Below are 20,990 nucleotides of genomic sequence, written 5' to 3' on the forward strand. Positions count from 1 at the left end.
TACATTTATATGCTAAGAACCTAACGTGAATGGAATAAATAAAATGCCTGTTACGGTGTGCTCCTATAAACACATATAGTAAATACGGTTGAACTTCGGTGCGAGGAAAGGGAATCATAATTGAATGAGTTAATGATAAGGAATTTGTTGTCGAATTTTCCGTTTTATGGAAAACATGTTATTTATAAGTGAAGGCGTTGTTCCGGATTTTTATCGATTTTTTACATATTTTTCAACAAAATTAGGTCCACCTAAAGACAAAATCACATAATTGTATTTTGCATTCCCGATCCCCGTCGACACTAATCAACGATCAACTCCATCACTATTAACATATCTAAAAATAGATCAGAAACTGTATAAACTTTAACAGTTATCAATACTACGATTTAACGGTATTTACTCCACTCAAAATAACGCTTTGTTGACGCTTCATCGTAGATTACGTCCGAGTATAAAGTCGAGTCTTGGAATACCCTTAATGTTTACAGGCAAATTTGCTAATACGTCCAGCGAGACATACAGTTGACAGAGAAATGCAACGAGTACAAGATTGGAATAGTCTTGAGCCGAGTGGACTCGAGGTACTCCAACACAATTCGATATGTGTACGAAAATGCTACGTCGTGTGTAAGACTTGGTAAGAACACGGATAATTTCAAAATCGGTCGAGGTGTAAGACTAGGAGACACCATCTCTCCGAAGTTATTCAGTTCTCGAAAGTGTTTTTAAGAAATTGGATTGGAGTAAGATGGGAATGAACGTGAATGGCAAGTACTTGAGTCACCTTCGTTTTGCAGACGAAGACGATTGTCCTTATAGCAGTCGCTCTGGATCAAGCACAAACAATGCTACAGCAGTTGAACGAATAATCGAGCAAAGTGGGTTTAAAGATGAACCTATCGAAAACGAAGGTCATGACGAACATCGACGACGACAGAGAAATTAAAATTGGAGACACAGTGATTGAAAGAGTCGATAGTCACGTATACCTCAGTAGGCCTGCTCTGAATCCGGGTAGTGTGGGATATTGGGATGAATATGCGTTTTTCTGGTCCGGAAGGCTTAAATATTGGACCCGTATCTTTTTTTAGAATTTTAAAAAATAGTTCTCCTCTCTTCTAACCAACGCTTTCGTACATTTGTACAAACGCCTTGCTCCCCATGCCCAAACTATTTTTTAAAATTCTAAAAAAAGATACGGGTCCAATATTTAAGCCTTCCGGACCAGAAAAACGCATATTCAGCCCAATATCCCACACTACCCGGATTCAGAGCAGGCCTAATACCTCAGTCACAAGCTGAAATTGGGATTGGAAAATCAAACTGCCGAAGTGAAGCGAACAATTAGTCTAGGTTGGACAGCAATGGGTAAACTCAGGCTTATCTTCAAGAGCAAGATGAATAACAACTTGAAACGGAAAGTGTTCGATTCGTGTGTCCTCCCAGTCCTAACATATGGAGCGGAAACGTTGACATTAACGAAAGCATCAGAAAACAAGCTGAGGGTTGCGCAAAGAGCCATGGAACGAAATATGTTGGGAATTTCGATCAGAGACAAAATGACAAACGAATGGATCCGACAACAGACAAGAATCGTCGGTACAATGGAAAGGATAGCGTCTCTAAAGTGGAACTGGGCAGGTCATATTGCAAGAATGACGGATGAATGTTGGACAAAAACCGATCATGAATTGGAGACCACCAACAACCCGACCTATAGGAAGATCACAACGTTGGACGAATAGCATCAAGAGAGTAGTAGGAGCAAATCGACTGGTATAACCTTACTGTTATAACCTTATTGGTATAACCTTACTGTTACAACATTACTAGTATAACCCTACTGGTATAACCCTACTGGTATAACATTACTGGTCTAACATTACTGGTATAACATTGCTGGTATAACATTACTGGTATAACATTACTGGTATAATATTACTGGTATAATATTACTGGTATAATATTACTGGTATAACATTACTGGTATAACATTGCTGGTATAACGTTACTGGTATAACATTACTGGTATACCATTACTGGTAACATATTAGTAATATAGATTAGTTACTCTGAAAGTGAAACATTTTGGTCATTTCAGCCACACGTAAAGCTTACCTCGGCTATTTTTCATCTCGTTCCAAGTTCCAAACAACGATAGTAATCCGGTCGATGGAACTGGTAAACATTATACAAAATGTCGGTAACTTTTTGTACACCCCGGATTCCAATTAAAATTTAAAAAAAAAAGTAGACACATCTACTTGATGCTCTTGTTATATAATCTCTGTGCACATACAATTTTCCTTTTTCCACCGATGTGCAACGCTGAAGTAGATTATACATACAACCGATATTTCTATCAATTTCATATAGAGAGTAGACAAAGGTTTGCTAATACACAGTTTCCTTTTAATTTTATAAACACATAACACGTACATCATTCGAAACATTTCGTACAGATTCGTCGGGGATTTAGACCAAAAATCTCGTATTGCTAGAATATAAATAGAAGCGGTGAGGATAGTCACCTATAACCGAATCGGTATATCACATATATATCACATAGAATTCCACCAACACGGGAGAAATGGGTTTCGGAGTGATTATATTGCTTTCGGTTTTGGTTTTATATTTTTCATTTTGGGTGCGAGGAAAAATCGCTACCGGAGACATATTAGATTAGATTAAAAAAAGGAGAGAGAGATCGAAGAACTTTTATTGAATGAAATTTCATTTGGTATGTACATTGTGACAAATTAAATCCTCAAGGGTGAAAAGACATATTTATTGCATATGGGAAAATTGAAAATAAAAAGAAATATAATTTTCAGTGAGTATCGATTTTGGTGTTATCGAGGAAGATTCAGATGGTTCGGTACGTATAGAGATTCGAATTCTGCGGTTATTGTGCTGATCGACGAAATGGGGAGGGGGATATCATATACCTTTGCGTGGAGTTGTTTGTTCGACTTGTGAGATAAATAAACAGGAGTTTAGGGTTGGTTGGGCATTGGCCAAAAATGACAGATATTTTCGGTGCACGACTGTCTGTGGTTTTTAGAACCCGATTCTTCACTCCGATATCACCGATATCCGTTGTAAAGAATTTTGTAAACGCCTTGGATAATCGACCAACCTGTGAAAGCAACTTCAATCCCCTGTTTCCTCGACTCAGACGTTATTTCACCACCCTGGCCGTCTATTACTTATATCTCTATACTGGAAGGATTAGGAAATCCCCAACACTCGGTGCCAGTATACTACTGAGAGGTTATACACACGACTGTTCGATTTGATATGCCTTTATTCCTTGTATTAAAACCGTATTTATACCCCTAAAGGGCTTACTTGATCATTTTCAATTCAGAAGCTAAGTCGATACAATATAAATTCCCTAAAAATTAGAGTGATTTTCACGGAGCAAGTGTTTCAATTAGAAAAACTAGAATTCAATATAAAACATTAGAATTTTCGACATCCGTTTTTTTGTATGTGGATAAAAGGACTTGCGTCACACTGACTCTGTAAGTGGTCTTTGGGCGATATCAGTTTTTACATGCTTTTGTTTTTACTAGGGTCGGAAGTGCCTTATTACACACCAAAGGAAAATAAGAAAATTGGGTTAGGAAGTAATTTGATATCTCGTATCCCGATGATCAACAGCATCCGAGGGCTTCAGCCTGAAATACTTTTACTCATCGTGATACGCGATGTCAAACTATTTACCGAGTGTAGTAAAGAGTTTTCCTTTGAGAGGGAAGCCACACTTTATCTCACTAGTAAGGTAAAATCCATTACGTAGCTCGGGATAAAAGTGAAAAGTCTGGTTTTCGTGTGTTTATTGACCTCGGCTTCGCCTCGGCTTTTAATTTAAATGTCGGATTCTCCGAATTCGATACTTTTCGTAGTAATCAAATTCGTGAGGAGCGCTATCAAGACCAGTACGGTTGTATCAATCTCTGAACTCAGCAAGACATGGCTAGACACTTACATTGCTCATAGCTCCAAAATGAACGACTTTTCAGAAAAACCGCGAAACAAGTGTCGCCTAGAATCTAGAACAGAAGTTGAAAAGTTCCTGATAGTTCAACGGAAAAAAATCAGGAATAGCATGTCAGGACCTGCGTCATGGCGCCTTACTAACGCCCTGATGCAACGAGCGAAGCGAGGCTAAACAATGGTAAACGCAGTATAACTGTCGATCACATCAATGCAAAATTGCTCGTACAGGCTTTAACATTTCAAATGTCTCACTGTCATTTTTTTTCAAAGAATGTCATTGTCATTTCGAAATGACACAATGCAATTCTCAGAAAAATTTGACAACGAGACATTTGAAATGTCAAAGACGGTATGTTTTCGGACTTTTGAGATATCGAAAATGGCATTTTCAACATTTTCAAAGTCACCGAACAGTTTTCAATTCAAATTCAACCCGTCGTCGTACGAATCATTAATTATAATATTCGCAGTACTTTGTCTCAATTTGCAGTTAAATTGCATGTGTGCCTGTGCCATACATACATAGAACCCCAAAATGATTGTATCGAACGGATGAAAGTTTTCAATTTCGTTATACCGTTCGGAGAACTGGGAGAAAATTGGAACACATTAAAAGTTTTCCGTAAACAAGATCATTAGATTTCACTTGCAAGTGCAAAATTGCATAAATCTTGAAACGATTTTCGAATGAAGGAAGTTTTACGATTTTCGGATAGCTACCGCCTTTATAAAATGTACATAGATGGGTGTACACGCTTACATATGAGGCTGTTTTAGCCTTAAAGGGATTTCCAGCTAAGATACAAACATTTACTTTGATGCTTCATTTACAGGAAATCAACACAAATTTGAAAAGTTTGTGTGGAGGAAATTAGGAAATATTGTTTTCAATTTCGTGTGTATTAATTTGGAAATGTTCGTCTTTTTCGAGCAATTAATCGACTTAAATTTATAATCCATGTCTGGCACATACACAGCATTGAAGACATTATACAATGCCAGTGAACTGGCAGTATGGAAACGAGATTAAAATTAAAATATGACTCTACCTGCCATGGCACATACCAGTTAGCGATTGATTTTCGTTTTTAATTACTTTTTGAAATGACAACTCATTAATGAGCAAAAGATTTTCTGTTAGGACCGGTAGACACGTCAAAAAATAATGTTTCGTAGAATAACAGTGCGACAAATGTCAGCGTGACGAGATCGAAGGAACATGTGAATGACAGCTTGCACCTATGGGAGGGAATGCTAGAAGCATGCGAGAGAATTTCATGCACTGACAGAAAAGAGTTGTATAGTTGACTGAAACACCCTGTGTACCGGTTTATTTAGAGTATGACTTGGGACAAAAAGATATAAAATAGAGTTTTCGTGTAAATTTTGTTGATCCGAGGCGTAGCCGAGGTATGCAATGGATTTCACATGCAGAGGGTGTGTAAACTAGTGCTTGAAACATGAAAAGTACGTTTTGCGACGCATGTGGCACGCAAAATCTTTTTACATGCTGCATGCGTTGAAAATCGTAATTTTCATGTTTCAAGCAATACTTAACACACCCTCTGCATGCATGATTTCATAACTAGGGATGAAAATAAAAAGTCTCGTTTTCGTGTGTTTATTGACCTCGGCTTCGCATCGGATCAACAAGATTCTCACAAAAACTCTAGTTTTCATCTTTTTATCCCTAGTTGTGAAATGTTTTCGTATGCAGACTTGTTTTTAATATAGAAGGTTTCGGTCGGTCGCACGAAGTAAAAGATGAAGGGGCGATGAATGTTAGAGGTCTTAAAGAATTATTTTTGCAATCTTGTCAGATCTTCGACGTTTGGTCGGAAGACCGAAGCAGTCTCCCGCAAAATTGGTTGCTGTTGCAATATATCTTTAGACCCGTACGAAGTACTGGGGTCTTATGCGTTTACGCATACGTCCGTAACACGTCGAATTGGACTCCCTGAGTAAGGGGAAACCTATTGTGGTTGTCTAGAGATGCCAAATCAGTGGAAAAAAAATGTCCGTCTGTCCGTCTGTCCGTCTGCACGATAACTTGAGTAAAACGCATCCGATTTTGAAAATTCTTTTTTTTTCCCGTTTGGTAATGTCAAAAGACAGGCTAAGTTCGAAGATGAGTGATTTTGGATCGACCCCTCCCGAACTGTGGCCCAATAAGTGCTTTACGGTTTTTCGAAGATATCTCCGGACATTCAAACGCTACACTTGTAACTGATACGTCAAATAAAAGGTATTTACAATACCGATCCACAAAAAAAAAGTTTATGGAAATCGGATGACCGACTCGTGAGTTAGACCCCTTGGTGTGGAACAGGCACAGGGCGGCAAGCAGTTTTTGCTTGTAGGTCGGCCACATTTCAACATATTTCGTCTGTTTTAGCTTTATTAGATAGGTATTGACCGTACCAGTCAGGGAAAAAAAAGTTTTTGAAATTATGTTCTCCGGAGCGTGAGCTAGGTCTCTTGGAGTGAGCTCTTATCTGGTTACTCGGCCGCGTACAGTGAACGTGGAGTATTTTGTCAAATATCTCGAGTAAATTTTGACCGAATTTTCATGAATTTTTTTTTGTTTGAAAGGTATTAACGAATGTAAAGCGTCGGTAAAATTTCCGGTCTCCTAACAAAATGGCTGCCGGCGGCCATATTGGATTTTAGTAAAATAGAAATATCTTGGGAAAAATGGTACTTAGAGAGTTTCTGTTAACAGAGAAGTAATTGGTTATGTGTGTGGGGTTTCAGGGATTCCATATATGGACATCTATATATACCTATATACAGCTATATTGAGCTATATACAGGCATATAGAGCTATATAATAGCATATTCATCTGTGAAATGTTTATTTATAGGAAAATATAGTGAAATATTGGTAAATATAGCGGTATATAGCTGTTTAAATAGGAACTTATGAAAGTTGACTTCGTACGGGGCTGTCTATATTGCCTCCGGCAATTTATTTGTATATGCTAGCAAGGCAAAGAAAGATAATGTAAGTGATTTTAAAGGGCGAATAGCTTTTCAGTAGAGAATGAAGTAAAAGAAATGAAGAGTTTCACAGTCAAGGCTTTTGATACGAATAGGTATTTCGTACGGGTCGGCGTTAGCTATGTTTATATTGCTCTTTGCGCTGTGTCAGGTATGTGAATACCGGGCTTTCGTTTGCAATTTTAATGAGTGAGACCTGGTTTTTGAAAAAAAAAAAAATTTAACATTCGATAATTGTTGACAATAATTTTTCCTCGTTCCCAGTGTTATCGTATGCATTTAATTGTTTTTGCTATAACGCCAAAATCCCTCGTCTATTATTATGTTTTGCATTGACTTTAAATTGTTTTATTTTTCATAATTCCTTTTTTTTTGTTTTTTTCACTCATTCATCAAATATAGAGCATAGATACACGGCGCACTAAACAGTGAGGATATATATCATATCCGACATAATTTTTTATTTTTCACCTGGATAAGTTCAGTTTTATGCATGACTAAAATTGTGTATTCAAAGCTCGTTGTTTGAGTAAATAAATAAAATACAAAAAAAAAATTGTATAAATGAAAGCATACTTTCCAGCAGGGTCTATTTTTGAGAAAAAGATGTCGACAATTTTGTGATAACAGCACACTCACCTCACCAGTGAGCTCGAGCCGAAGGCGAGTGGGTGCAACCATACAAAGCAAAATACAAAGTTACAAACAAAGTTTTTTCATGCCCGCACGTTAGTAAGATCCACGATCAAAAATGTTTTCTTTTTTGGACTACGGAGCATATTTACAGCAACATTTTGACTCCCACCTTAACTCAAACGACTTCTAAATATACACTCGCGGAATTCTGAAAACCGACATATTTTCTGTTTTTGTGAGTTCTTACGCGAGTTCTTGATTTCTCCCTTTAAAAATACATGCAAAAATCACAAAACACTGAAAAAACAGAAAACTGAAAATGTGTCGGTTTTCAGAATTCCGCGAGTGTATAGATATTTGAATCTAGGCAGTCCTGAAATTTTGGTTATAGGTTGCTAATGGCCCAAAAATAAGAATGGAATTTTCAAAAGTAGAAAAAACCCATATCTTGAAAGCTGGAGCTCCCCAAAGTCTCCATACAAATGCCATATAAAAGCCAATTTGTATGTGTGTGTGTGTGTGTGTTGTATATTTTGGTGTATGATATGGATGGTAATGTGGTGAATGGTGTGTAATGTTGTGGGATGGGTTTCTTGTTGGAAATTGTCGGGATCATTAAATATTAATTTCCACTAGATTGGTTCCTAAAATTTGGGATCAGAGATGATTCCTCTGGCACTACCTAACTTCTATCGGATTTTTTGATGGATTTGGGCTATTTTCGACATGAGAGAGGTGTTCCAAGGTTGGTTCCCAAAATTTACGATTTGGGATTCCTCTGGCACTAATTAACTTTCATCGGATTTTTTTGATGGATTTGGGTTATTTTCGACATGAGTGAGGTGTTCCAATGTTGGTTCCTAAATTTTGGGATAACAGATGATTCCTCTGGCACTACTTAACTTCCATCGGATTTTTTGATGGATTTAAGTTATTTTCGACATGAGTGAGGTGGTCCAAGGTTGCTTCCCAAAATTTGCGATGACAGATGATTCCTCTGGCACTAACTAACTTCCATCTGATTTTTTTGATGGATTTAAGTTATTTTCGACATGAGCGAGGTGGTCCAAGGTTGGTTCCTAAATTTTGGGATGACAGATCATTCCTCTGGCACTGAATAACTTTCATCGGATTTTTTGATGGATTTGGATTACTTTCGACATGAGCGAGGTGTTCCAAGGTTGGTTCCTAAATTTTGGAATGACAGATCATTCCTCTGGCACTTCCTAACTTCCATCGGATTTTTTGATGGATTTAAGTTATTTTCGACATGAGCGAGGTGTTAGGATAAAGGGTAAATGTGACGCAAGTCCACTTATGACACAATTTTCTTTTTGTTAAATTTTCTTTCATAAATTGTTTGGGTCAATTTTTTGTTGATAAAACTTTTGCGTACGGCGCACAATGCGTCACCCTCAGCGATATCAGTTACAGCTGAATTTTTTTATAAAAATAATTTTTGACCGTTAAAAATTTGAATTTTGTATGAAAATTTTTTTTTTTTTCGTTGTTATGTTGGATTTCCATACAAGCCTGTCTGTCAAAATTATTTTTATAAAAAAATTCAGCTGTATTTTGTAAGTAAGCTAAAGGACTTGCGTCACATTTGACTGATCGTACCGATCGTTAATGACATAATGACGAGCATAAAGATTATTAACGATTCCCGCAACTCCCTGTTCTATTATGTAGACAACATTTAATTTATTGAAACTATAAATATTTCTTGAAGTGATATATCAGGTCGGTCAGATTTTTATCTCGATCCATATCCAAAATCGGGTAATGCTTCAAATCTCTCGTATACTTCCAAAAATCAAATGTTCGTACAGCCGTCGCGATGTTTGAGATATGTACAAAGGTTAGTTAATGTTATCAGAAACAACTACGTTGTAGCAATAAAAACTGATTGATTTTTACAATTACATTAGCAAGTGTGATCATCAAAAAAAATAAAAAAATAAACGCCCCCGGGTGGACTCGAACCACCAACCTTTCGGTTAACAGCCGAACGCGCTAACCAATTGCGCCACGGAGGCGATATACACAAGAACATCGATCGATGAAAGTGTTTGTTGATGTTTTTGTATGATGATTTGACTTGCCTTATCATTTTTCTTCGTACTGCGTATTCTTCGGATGGTGCGTAGAATGTAGAAATATTCCTTTTTACAACATTACATTTTAACGATTCCAATAAATTGACGTGACAATGTACCTAAATGAGTTGATGTAGGTTAGTTAATCTGTTATCTGTGTACTTACACAGAAAATTGAGATGCTCAATGGAGTTGAATATAATTAATACAAATGGACTGTGATTGATTATTGATGATATGATCGATCAAAAACCACTTACAGTGGAAGTGTGACGCAAGTGACATCTAAAATGGCAGATTATGAGGATAGTGATAACAACAGTGGCAGATGATTCGGATTTCATTCAGGTCATATTTTCTGGTGTTCTTCAATTTTTATTAAAATGATTTCCAAAAAATCTGCCACTTGTGTCGCGCCTTCCTTATAATGAAATAGTAACTTGCTTTGTTACTGTTAATAACAAAATTTTTGGATAAGACCATCCTCATAAAATCTGCCATTTTGTAAGTTTTCCGTGATCTTTTCGATCGAATTTCCATTAAGACGATTGTATCAGTCGAACGACAGGGCAATCTAAATATCTATAAATTTGCCTTCTAGCCGAACTTTCTATCTGCTGTATTTTCCGAGATATGACCAGGGGCGCCGACTTCTAAGGACAAGCGAGACTCGGGCACCACTACTCGAATGATGAGCACCCCTACATCTTTCCAGTTTTACTTGAAAGAGCATCACTACTCCCAGATTCGCTTGTTGTATGAGCACCACTACTCCCAAACACAAGTCGGCGTCCCTGGATATGACTAACACAGCTCACACTTAAAACGCTCATAGCTCCGAAATTACTGACGTAATGACGTTTTTGACATGTCCTAAACATTTCAGCCAAATCCACAGAGTAATTCAAAAGTTTCACAATAACAAATTCACAAAGTGACTAAAGTTGGTACCAACTTGGTAGTAGTACATTACTGCTACAAGGATGTATATAAGAGCCGTATACGTATATGAGAGGTTGCGCGAGGTATTTTATCGCAGTTGGCAACCAATGGGTTGTGATTTTCGCCATTTTAAGAAGAAGAATGACGTTTCAGGTCTATGACGCTCAGTAAATACAAAATTTGTGAAACTATTTATGTTTCGGGCATGTACTATACGTTGAATAAATTGGTGTATTGAGTCTATATCTCAATTTTAATAGATCATTGAAGTGAAAAATCAAAAAGAAAATGTTGATGCGCTGGCGATCAGTTTCGACGGTCAAACCATGAACTTTCATCACAACCCATTGCTTTTTATTTACGTTGCCGTGTATAATAGCGACAATACACACAAAGTTAGAAATTTAAAATCTCGGCCAATTCTTAACCGAAAACATTTCATTTTATAGGAAAAAAGTTTTCATTTTTTCATCACAATAGTCCCTGCTATCCTCCGAAGAAGTTAGACACACCAAGTGAGTGAGATAGAGGTAGAGAGTGAGCACAGGGAGCAAAATTTCGAAATTGCTGTTGAGTTTCTATATATATTTCGAATGCAAGATTTTTTACTCTGGTTTTGGTTGATCTGTTGTTGTTGTTGTTGTTCTTCGCGGATGTCAGCGCATAAATAACGACGTGTTTTCTACCTTCACCTTCGTTAGCTATGGAAAGTGCTTATATCCCATGTAATACAAGCAAAAATATCCCATCAAAATACATAGCGACACGCATATATTATTATAAAAAGTAAAGTAACCAAAAAAAAGCAGAAATAAGTTTTCGTTAGAGAGAACACACACAAAAAAATTGATGAAAATATCTTCACATTGTATATTTATGAGTTTATGGCGAGTTAGACATAACAGTTGTATACATACAACTCATCCGTTCAGTGGGAGGTGCGGGAAATGACAGTTTCGGACATATTGAATGATCTACATTTTGAATTAAAATTCTACGTAACTTTCGACTCATCTCAAATATTAAACAAACGCTAAAAGCTAAACTTGAACAAATTGTAATTTAATGAATTGAACATATCCATTTTTGGCATTTGCGACGTTCTACAGGTTTATTCCAAAGTCATTTCGAAATGTCAAATTTCATCCACAGAGGGCAACTTAACCTCAACTTTCAGTTTGACGAAAATTTTAACTTACACAGTAAGTTGACTCATATCTGTGGATGAAAACGTGGTCGTTCGTCTTGTTAAAGTTCGGGTTTACGTCAATTGGAAAAAATCTATGAAATCAATGTAAGGTAGCTTCATTTTGCCGTTTAGGATAGGATAGGATAGGATAAGATAGGCAGGAAAGCTGATACTTTCCAAGCACCTAAGCCACCAATGGGCCTGTTGCGCATTAGCCATTTTTTAGAGACATTTTTAGAGAGAATTGTGAATCATATAATTTTCTATTAGAACATAGGTGTCGCTAGTGGTTGACATTTTTAGAATCACGATTGTGACTTACGCATGTTACGTATGAGAACTGTGTTCAGTATTTTTTTGTTGTTTTTCTTAGAGACGGTCGATAGAGCTGACTAGTGGTAACTAATTATTTACGATTAGGAAAAACCCTATGAACTAGGGGAGTCGAACCCGTGACATATAGGGCGTGAGTCCGATTGAGCTACCTGGACGGTCCATTTTACCGTTTATTTTTTGGCATTTCGTCCCGGATTTGTTGGAAAAATTGAAAAACATCGTTTGAAACAAGTCGTTCCCGTAGGTTTTACGGCGGTGTCGGTCGGTTTTCAACGATATTTTTGATTTTTTCCAAGGGATTTGGGACATAATAACATGAAAAACGGCAAAATGAAGCTGAAATGATGTAAGGCATCAATGAAATCGATTCTTTTATCGATCAACGAACATTTATTGCTTCGAATTCAATTTGAAACAGGAAGCTACAATCCGGAATGTTTTTGTTTTGTTTTGTTTCGTCAATATTTTGAAGAAAGTGTGTTTACGGGTTTCGACAAGGCTATAGACTGTTGGGACCATTTTATTAGCTACGCGGGGACGCACAAAACAGAATTCACCCACTATGAAATTGTCAAATTTGGGAATCCGTCTTCTACGAAAATGAATGAAAATGTCACCCGCGTATCTGTATCTGCGAGACCTCTCCAAAGTTTACAACCTTGTATTTCCGACGCCTTCGTAGAAACGATCACAGAATTTTCACATACAATTTCACAAACAATTATGAGAATTAATGACGCCTTACGATCAAAAGATTGTATCAAGAAATAATTGAGTCGACAAAAATAAATAGACCTTTTCAGTTCGAAAAAATACTAGCTGGCCCGGAGGGATGAATGGACAGCTGACAGCTGTAATCCGTTCGCCTTTGACCACTTTCGTTGAATAAAAAGTGAAAAGTTACCGAATGTGATCAAAAACGGATTACAGCTGTCAGCTGTTAATTCATCACTCCAGACAACGCACTTCAAGCATGAGTGGTACTCCAAATAGAGTGCTGAAACAGTGTATCAAACAAATTTTGGCACTATAACAAAATCTGGAAACATTTTTCATACAAAATAGTACTATATTTGACAGCTGTTACTCAAAGCCCTTTTGCTTGAAGTGCGTTGCTCCAGACGATCTAGACCTTGATCTAGACTTTATTCGAACTTAAAAGGTCTAAAAGCAGGAGAAATTGAATCCTCTGATTGGAATCATCTTTTTAGATCAAACGAACAGGCATGACCTCCAATCTTTGTCACCAATGGCGGAAATGGATGCGTTCCTTTCTTAGTCACAGATGATGCGATTTTTGTTTTTTGGCGTGATTAATTTTGGTGTTTTTCACAGTTAGTAGCTCTGAATTCCCGCAACTCCCTCAGTTGCCATCATCACCACAGCACCACCTTTTTTGAAGTGGATCCTTAACGTGGATTTTCCTTAGTTTTTTTTTTGGTAATATTCAAACAAACAAGTGAGAAGTAATTCGAAATTTTCCATATATTTCAATTTGATGCCAGACAACAACTTTGTGATGTAGACTTTGATTTTGGCTTTTAAGTAAAATATGGATATTATTCATGCATTTTGCGTTTAACATTGAAACTGAAGTACATGAAAATGTTCAGTTTTGTTGTGGAGTTTCTCTTTATATAATGGAAATAAATGGGAGCGGTGGTGGTGAGGTTTATAAGGGTTTAACTATGCAGATAATTTGTCAAGAATAAGAGAGGCATTAAGGTTTGTTACCTTTACAACAGACATTGTAAGAAAACGTTGCACCCATTCTTGCTAGATAGCAGATCGTATTGCAAACCCATCGAGAAACCAGATTTGGAATTAAAAACGATTGTCTTACAATAAATACGAAATGTTTCCCAATCTCTTGCACTTCATCATGACGGCACGTTAGTAAGCGGGCGTGACGCAAGTCAACCACCAAAAATGTTTAAAAAAAAAAATTGGGGACGGTGGAGCATATTTAGAGCAACTTTTTGATTTCTAATGACTCTATCAAACTATGTTATCTAGATACTAGGAATCGATACGAGTTTAACGAGCTACCCTACGTTACTCCAGCTTCAAAATTGGCCAAGATGTTGAACTTCGAAATATTGATGTTTGTATGAAAATAAGCAAAATCTCGAATTTTCAGATGATGCAAATCGCCTACGTTAGTTAGTTAGTTCCTATGGAAAAGTGGATCCAGCAACACCTTAACGTTTCTACAGATTTTCCTGAAATTTTGTTTATAGGCTAATAATGACCCAAAAATAATAATGGAATTTTCAAAAGTTGGAACAACCCACATCTTGGAAGCTGGAGCTCTCCAAAGTCTCCATACAAATGCCAATTCGTATGTGTGTGTATGTGTTGGTCCATGATATGGATGGTAAAATGTGGTGTAAGGTGTGTTGTTTTGAGATGTGTTTCTTCTTGGAAATTCCGGGGATAATTAAGTATAAACTTCCACTAGGTTTGTTCCTAAATTTTGGAATGACAGATGATTCCTCTGGCAGTTCCTAACTTCTATTGGATTTTTCGATGGATTTGGGTTATTTTCGACATGAGTAAGGTGTTCCAAGGTTGGTTCCTAAAATTTGGGATGACAGATGATTCCTCTGGCAGTTCCTAACTTCCATCCGATTTTTTGATGGATTTGGGTTATTTTCGACATGAGTAAGGGGTTCCAAGGTTGGTTCCTAAAATTTGGGATGACAGATGATTCCTATGGCAGTTCCTAACTTCCATCCGATTTTTTGATGGATTTGGGTTATTTTCGACATGAGTAAGGGGTTCCAAGGCTGGTTCCTAAAATTTGGGATGACAGATGATTCCTCTGGCAGTTCCTAACTTCCATCCGATTTCTTGATGGATTTGGGTCATTTTCGACATGAGTAAGGGGTTTCAAGGCTGGTTCCTAAAATTTGGGATGACAGATGATTCCTCTGGCACTTAGTAACTTCCATCGGATTTTTCGATGGATTCGGGTTATTTTCGACATGAGTGAGGTGTTCCAATGTTGGTTCCTAAATTTTGGGATGACAGAACATTCCTCTGGCACGTCCTAACTTCAATCAGATTTTTCGATGGATTTGACTTATTTTCGACATAAGCGAAGTGTTCCAAGATTAGTTTCTAGATTTTGGGATTCAGACTGATTTCTCTATAATTTTTTAACGTTCATAAGGTTTTTATGGTTTTCGACGCGAGATACTTTCAAAAGTCCTGGGTGATAACAACGTTCTAAATTTATTTATTTTTTTAAACAATCTGGATCATCCAAATCGATATTATCGTACGCAACAATCAGTCAAATGTGACGCAGTTCCTTTATCTTACTTACAAAATAACTGATTTCGCTGTGGGTGACGCATTCTACGCCGTACGCAAACGTTTTATCAACAAAAAATATTCAAAGAAATTTGCGTCACAAGTGGCAGATGTTGAGGAAACTATTGTTGGAAAAGTGGTTAAAAAATGTACGGAGAGAATTTAAAAGGAAGAAAGCCAAATGATTTCGAGGAATTATAAGTCGCCCCTCCATTAATTTCCGAGCTATATATCAACTTATAACTATGAAAGAAAATCTTTCTATTAGCAATTACGGTCCTTATTCTGTCCGTAGTCAAATCTCGATTAATTATTTTCAGCGAATTTGGCATTGCTCAAAAACTGCTAAATCTATTCATCCGTTTTATCCTTCAGTTTTTCCATTTTTTCTACAAAATATCAACTAAACTACGTGTGACACTCTCATCTGGTAGGTAAAACATTTGCTGAGAATGCGAGTCTTTGTGTGCAAATGAATGCGAACCATTCCATCTAATTAATGACCTGAAGAGTCCTTTGCAAAATAGCACACAAACTAATTGAAATAACAGTGAAATGAGATATTTGATTTGCAATTCAATGCGGCTGTATACCTTGAATTCTTGTAAATCCCGGCTACACAAATACACAAAAATGTATTCCTTTTACACCCCGATCACTGATTAATTCCAGATTTTACTGTATACCATTCCATTGACAAACTTTGAGTGTACAATGTAGGTACATAGGTAAATACGTAGTTAATTAGCATCTTTGCCTTTTATTTGCGACTATGTTTCACTAATGCAATGCTGACGAGATTCGCTAACCAAGTACGAAAATGATAACATTACAGTTTGCTATTAGCTTAATCGACCTAATAATGGATTCATAATCCACCTATCAATAGGAGATGATGTGACATTTGCAGATAAACGTCAATTATGGCGGTGGTGTGTATATGCCTACAACATAGCACAATGTTTGTTTGAATAAGTTATTTGAAATTACAATGTTCCGTTATATGTATTATAGTGTGGAAACCTTTATTACAACATACAACCCGTTTTAGTAGTGTAGTCTAGCGTGTATAAATACAGTGTATAGTACGGTGTATTATTCAGTTCGAACGTAAACACAAATATGGCTGGCGAAGGAGATGGGGGGAGAAACGAGATATGTTAATGAGTACAATTCCGTCTGTCTGTTCAGTTAAGGAATTGGGCGATTGGTGTGAATGTGATTTATGGGTTGTGATTTCTGAATAAATTGATGAAAACAGACAAGTGAATAATTCAGTAATGTTTCAACTGTGGCAAATTTGCCTCGGTGGCAAGGTGATATGTGTATGTATATTTCATTGCAGTCGATGAATTGAGGAAACATTGTATGTTTCTATGCTTTAATACTCCCACACACTCTAACAGCGAGAATGAACTGCCTTCGGCCTGATAAAGTTTTTCTATTTTATGATTTATAGATCTGTTACACACATCCCATTTGCAGTCCAGCGGTTCACTTCGTGAATTAATTGTGGACAATTTACTGTTCCTTTTTTACTTGACTGACGACTCGAGTAAGAAGATCAAACGAACTGTGGTGAGCGTTCAATGTTTTTAAAATGAAACAGTAAAATTGAAGTTCCGTTCAGTTTAGATAGAGTTGCAGGAAATCGACATTTTTCTGTGACTGATAATTTGCAAGCTCAAGGAAATTGGTTTGGAACTAAGTTATAAAAAAAAGCAACATTGCCTTCTTAGGATCGACTTCAAAACAATGCAATGATGAAGTCTTCGAAATGTTTTGAAGACGTATGCCCTGGAATAAAAGAAATACAAAAATTAGCTGAATTTCTTCTAGAATATCCTCTAATGGAGGAAGTATCTGCTTTCAACAAAAAAGTCAATCGTCTGGAATTTCTGACGAACATATTAAGAGTAATTGATCCTTTACGTAGCCTACATTTAGGCGGAAAATATTCTTTTTTTTTGATGATTTCTCTGAATCAAAATAACATTTTGAAAAAATTAACCGTTTAAGCACGCAAAAAATGGGTTACTTTTACGGAAAAATGGGTTTGTGCGTGATAACTTATCCTACCTGGGGAAACCTGTGCAGATTATGTAAATTTATAACTTATCACCCACAAACCAATTCCTCTAAAAGTAACACATTTTTTTCGCGCTCTAATGGTTTTACTTAAAAAAAAAATTGATTCAGATAAATCATTAAAAAACGAATATTTTTCCGCCTAAATGTAGGCTACAAATTTGCAAAGTGTCCATTGCTCTTGGCATGGACACTCAGCTAAAATTAAAGTCTACATTTGAACGTTTCGTATTAGTATTTTCGCTAATCTTTTCGAAAGAGTTCTTTTTTCGAAAAATGTAAGACGATGCCTTTCAATTCAAAATTGTTTGTGAGGCAGTTTGACCATTTCTGATGAAACATAACAGTTTACCTAAATTTGCATAAAGGTGTGTGTTGTTTTGGGATGTGTTTCTTATTGGAAATTCCTTGGATTATTAACTATAAACTTCCACTAGGTTGGTTCCTAAATTTTGGGATGACAGATGATTCCTCTGGCACTTCCTAACTTCCATCGGGTTTTTTGATGGATTTGGGTTATTTTCGACATGAGAGCGGTGTTCCAGTGTTTGTTCCTAAATCTTGAGATGACAGATGATTCCTCTGGCACTTCCTACCTTCCATCGGTATTTTTGATGGATTTGGGTTATTTTCGACATAAGTCAGGCGTTCCAAGGTTGGTTCCTAAATTTTGGGACGATAGATGATTTGGGTTATTTTCGATATAAGTGAGGTGTTCCAAGATTGGTTTCCAGATTTTAAGACTCAGACTGATTCTCTAGAATTTTTAATTTCCATAAGGTTTTTTGATGTTGTCGAAATTACAAACTTACAAAAGTAGTGATATCAGCAAAAAAAACTCTTATAACGTAAATGTGACGCAAGTCTTTTATCTTACTTACAAAATAACTGACATCGCTGAGAGTGACGCATTGTACGCCGTACACAAAAGTTTTATCAACAAAAAATTGACCCAAGAAATTTATGAAAGAAAATTCTACATAAACAAATTTGCGTCACAAGTGGCAGATGTTGAGGAACCCATTGTTAGGAAAATGGTTGAAAAATCTACTGGAAGAATTGCTGACATCTTTGAAAAATGCGCATGCTGTTAACCTGTCACATTTTCATCTGTTATCGATTACGACGAGACATATAATGAAAAGCTCCTTATGGTTATAATAGCAAAATATATGTTAAGAAAATTGAAGTACAAGATTTGAAATCAACCGAATACTTTGATCGATGGAAGTAATAGACCCGATAATAATACCGGTCATATGCTTGCCGTCTGTAACAGATTAAGAATTGGAAAACAATTGAGTTTCAAACAAAATTTTTAGACCCGTACGAAGTACTGGGGTCTTATGGGTTTACGCATACGTTTGTAACACGTCGAATTGGACTCCCTGAGTAAGGGGAAACCTATTGTGGTTGTCTAGAGATGCCAAATCCGCGAAAAAAAAAATGTCCGTCTGTCCGTCTGTCCGTCTGTCCGTCTGTCTGCACGATAACTTGAGTAAAACGCATCCGATTTTGAAAATTCTTTTTTTTCCCGTTTGGTAATGTCAAAAGACAGGCTAAGTTCGAAGATGAGTGATTTTGGATCGACCCCTCCCGAGCTGTGGCCCAATAAGTGCTTTACGGTTTTTCGAAGATATCTCCGGACATTTAAACGTTAAACTTGTAAGTGATACGTCAAATAAAAGGTATTTACAATACCGATCGACAAAAAAAAAGTTTATGGAAATCGGATGACCGACTCGTGAGTTAGACCCCTTGGTGTGGAACAGGCACAGGGCGGCAAGCAGTTTTTGCTTGTAGGTCGGCCACATTTGAACATATTTCGTCTGTTTTATTAGATAGGTATTGACCGTACCAATCAGGGGAAAAAAAATTTATGAAATTATGTTCTCCGGAGCGTGAGCTAGGTCTCTTGGAGTGAGCTCTTATCTGGCTACTCGGAAGTACAGTGAACGTGGTGTATTTTGACAATATCTCGAGTAAATTTTGACCGAATTTCATGAATTTTTTTTTGTTTGAAAGGTATTAACGAATGTAAAGCGTCGGTACTTTTTCCGGTCTCCTAACAAAATGGCTGCCGGCGGCCATATTGGATTTTAGTAAAATAGAAATATCTTGGGAAAAATGATACTTAGAGAGTTTCTGTTAACATGGAAATAATTTGTTATGTGTGTGGGGTTTCAGGGATTCCATATACGGACATCTATATATACCTATATACAGCTATATTGAGCTATATACAGGCATATAGAGCTATATAATAGCATATATTTATCTGTGAAATGTTTATTTATAGTGAAATATAGTTAAATATAGCGGTATATAGCTGTTTAAATAGGAATTTATGAAATTTGTCTTCGTACGGGGCTGTCTATATTGCCTCCGGCAATTTAGTTGTATATGATAACAAGGCAAAGAGTGGATAATGTAAGTGATTTTAAAGGGAATAGTTTTTCAGCAGAGAAGAAAATGAAGTAAGAGAAATGAAGAGTTTCACATTAAAGGCTTTTGATACGAATAGGTGTTTCGTACGGGTCGGCGTTAGCTATGTTTTTTTATTTTTTATCGATGGAGAACCTAATTATAAGACACTTTGTCTCGTATCATATGCCAAAAAAAGTTTAAACTTTTTTTATAAATCATTTTGAAAGTCACTGATAACACGAAAATTCGAATCGAAATACAAAATTTTTTGATGACATACTGTATTTCTATTCGAATTTTCGTGTTTTTAGTGACTTTCAAAATGATTTATAAAAAAAGTTTAAACTTTTTTTGGCATATGATACGAGACAAAGTGTCTTATAATTAGGTTCTCCATCGATAAAAAATAAAAAAAAATTGTTTGGAACTTAATTGTCTTATGACATTCAGCTAAGAGGGGTTTACAACATAACATTTTGTCCACCCTGATCACCTTTTCTGTGCATAAATGAATGAATAGAGAAAGATACGGGAAAATGTTTTTTTCTTCTGAAAATACAAAATAGTCCCTGATAGTCCTGCTACAAACATCGCCCACAAATTACTCTTTCTCGTCTTAAGTAATAAATTCGAATCTCACTATATTTCTTTTACCAATTCATAATTTCAGCTTATTTAGCAATTTGCAAAAGTTTTTATTGAAGCGGAACGTAGAAATTTATAATAACTTGCCCGATGCATAAAATAAACCGCCAAGAAAGAAAGTTTTTTTTCTTCTTCTGCAACGAAAGTTTTTTTTCTGAGAAGAAACTGTAGTCTGATTTGCACAGCTTTTGACAAGTTTTTTAATAATTTGTACATAGCTTTGCTAGAACTAAAATCAATAGAATCATGAACGACTGGTGGTTGTGGTCTTTCAGACCCGTACGATACCTTTTGACTGATCT

At 36.4% G+C, this 20,990-nt stretch overlaps 1 long non-coding RNA gene and 1 other non-coding gene across 2 annotated transcripts; both read right to left on the bottom strand.

The window, feature by feature from the left end:
- Positions 1-1,123: 1,123 nt before the first annotated feature.
- LOC119075834 lies at positions 1,124-18,903 on the bottom strand. Its single transcript, XR_005087475.1, has 4 exons — positions 18,894-18,903; positions 17,068-17,071; positions 15,354-15,359; positions 1,124-1,289 (listed from the first exon to the last, which is right to left on the bottom strand). It is a non-coding gene; the product is annotated as an uncharacterized LOC119075834 (long non-coding RNA).
- On the bottom strand, positions 9,610-9,683 carry Trnan-guu. The gene has a single exon. It is a non-coding gene; the product is annotated as a tRNA-Asn (tRNA).
- Positions 18,904-20,990: the final 2,087 nt, after the last annotated feature.

This window comes from Bradysia coprophila, unplaced genomic scaffold (assembly GCF_014529535.1).
Source record: "Bradysia coprophila strain Holo2 unplaced genomic scaffold, BU_Bcop_v1 contig_232, whole genome shotgun sequence".
NCBI lineage: Eukaryota > Metazoa > Arthropoda > Insecta > Diptera > Sciaridae > Bradysia > Bradysia coprophila.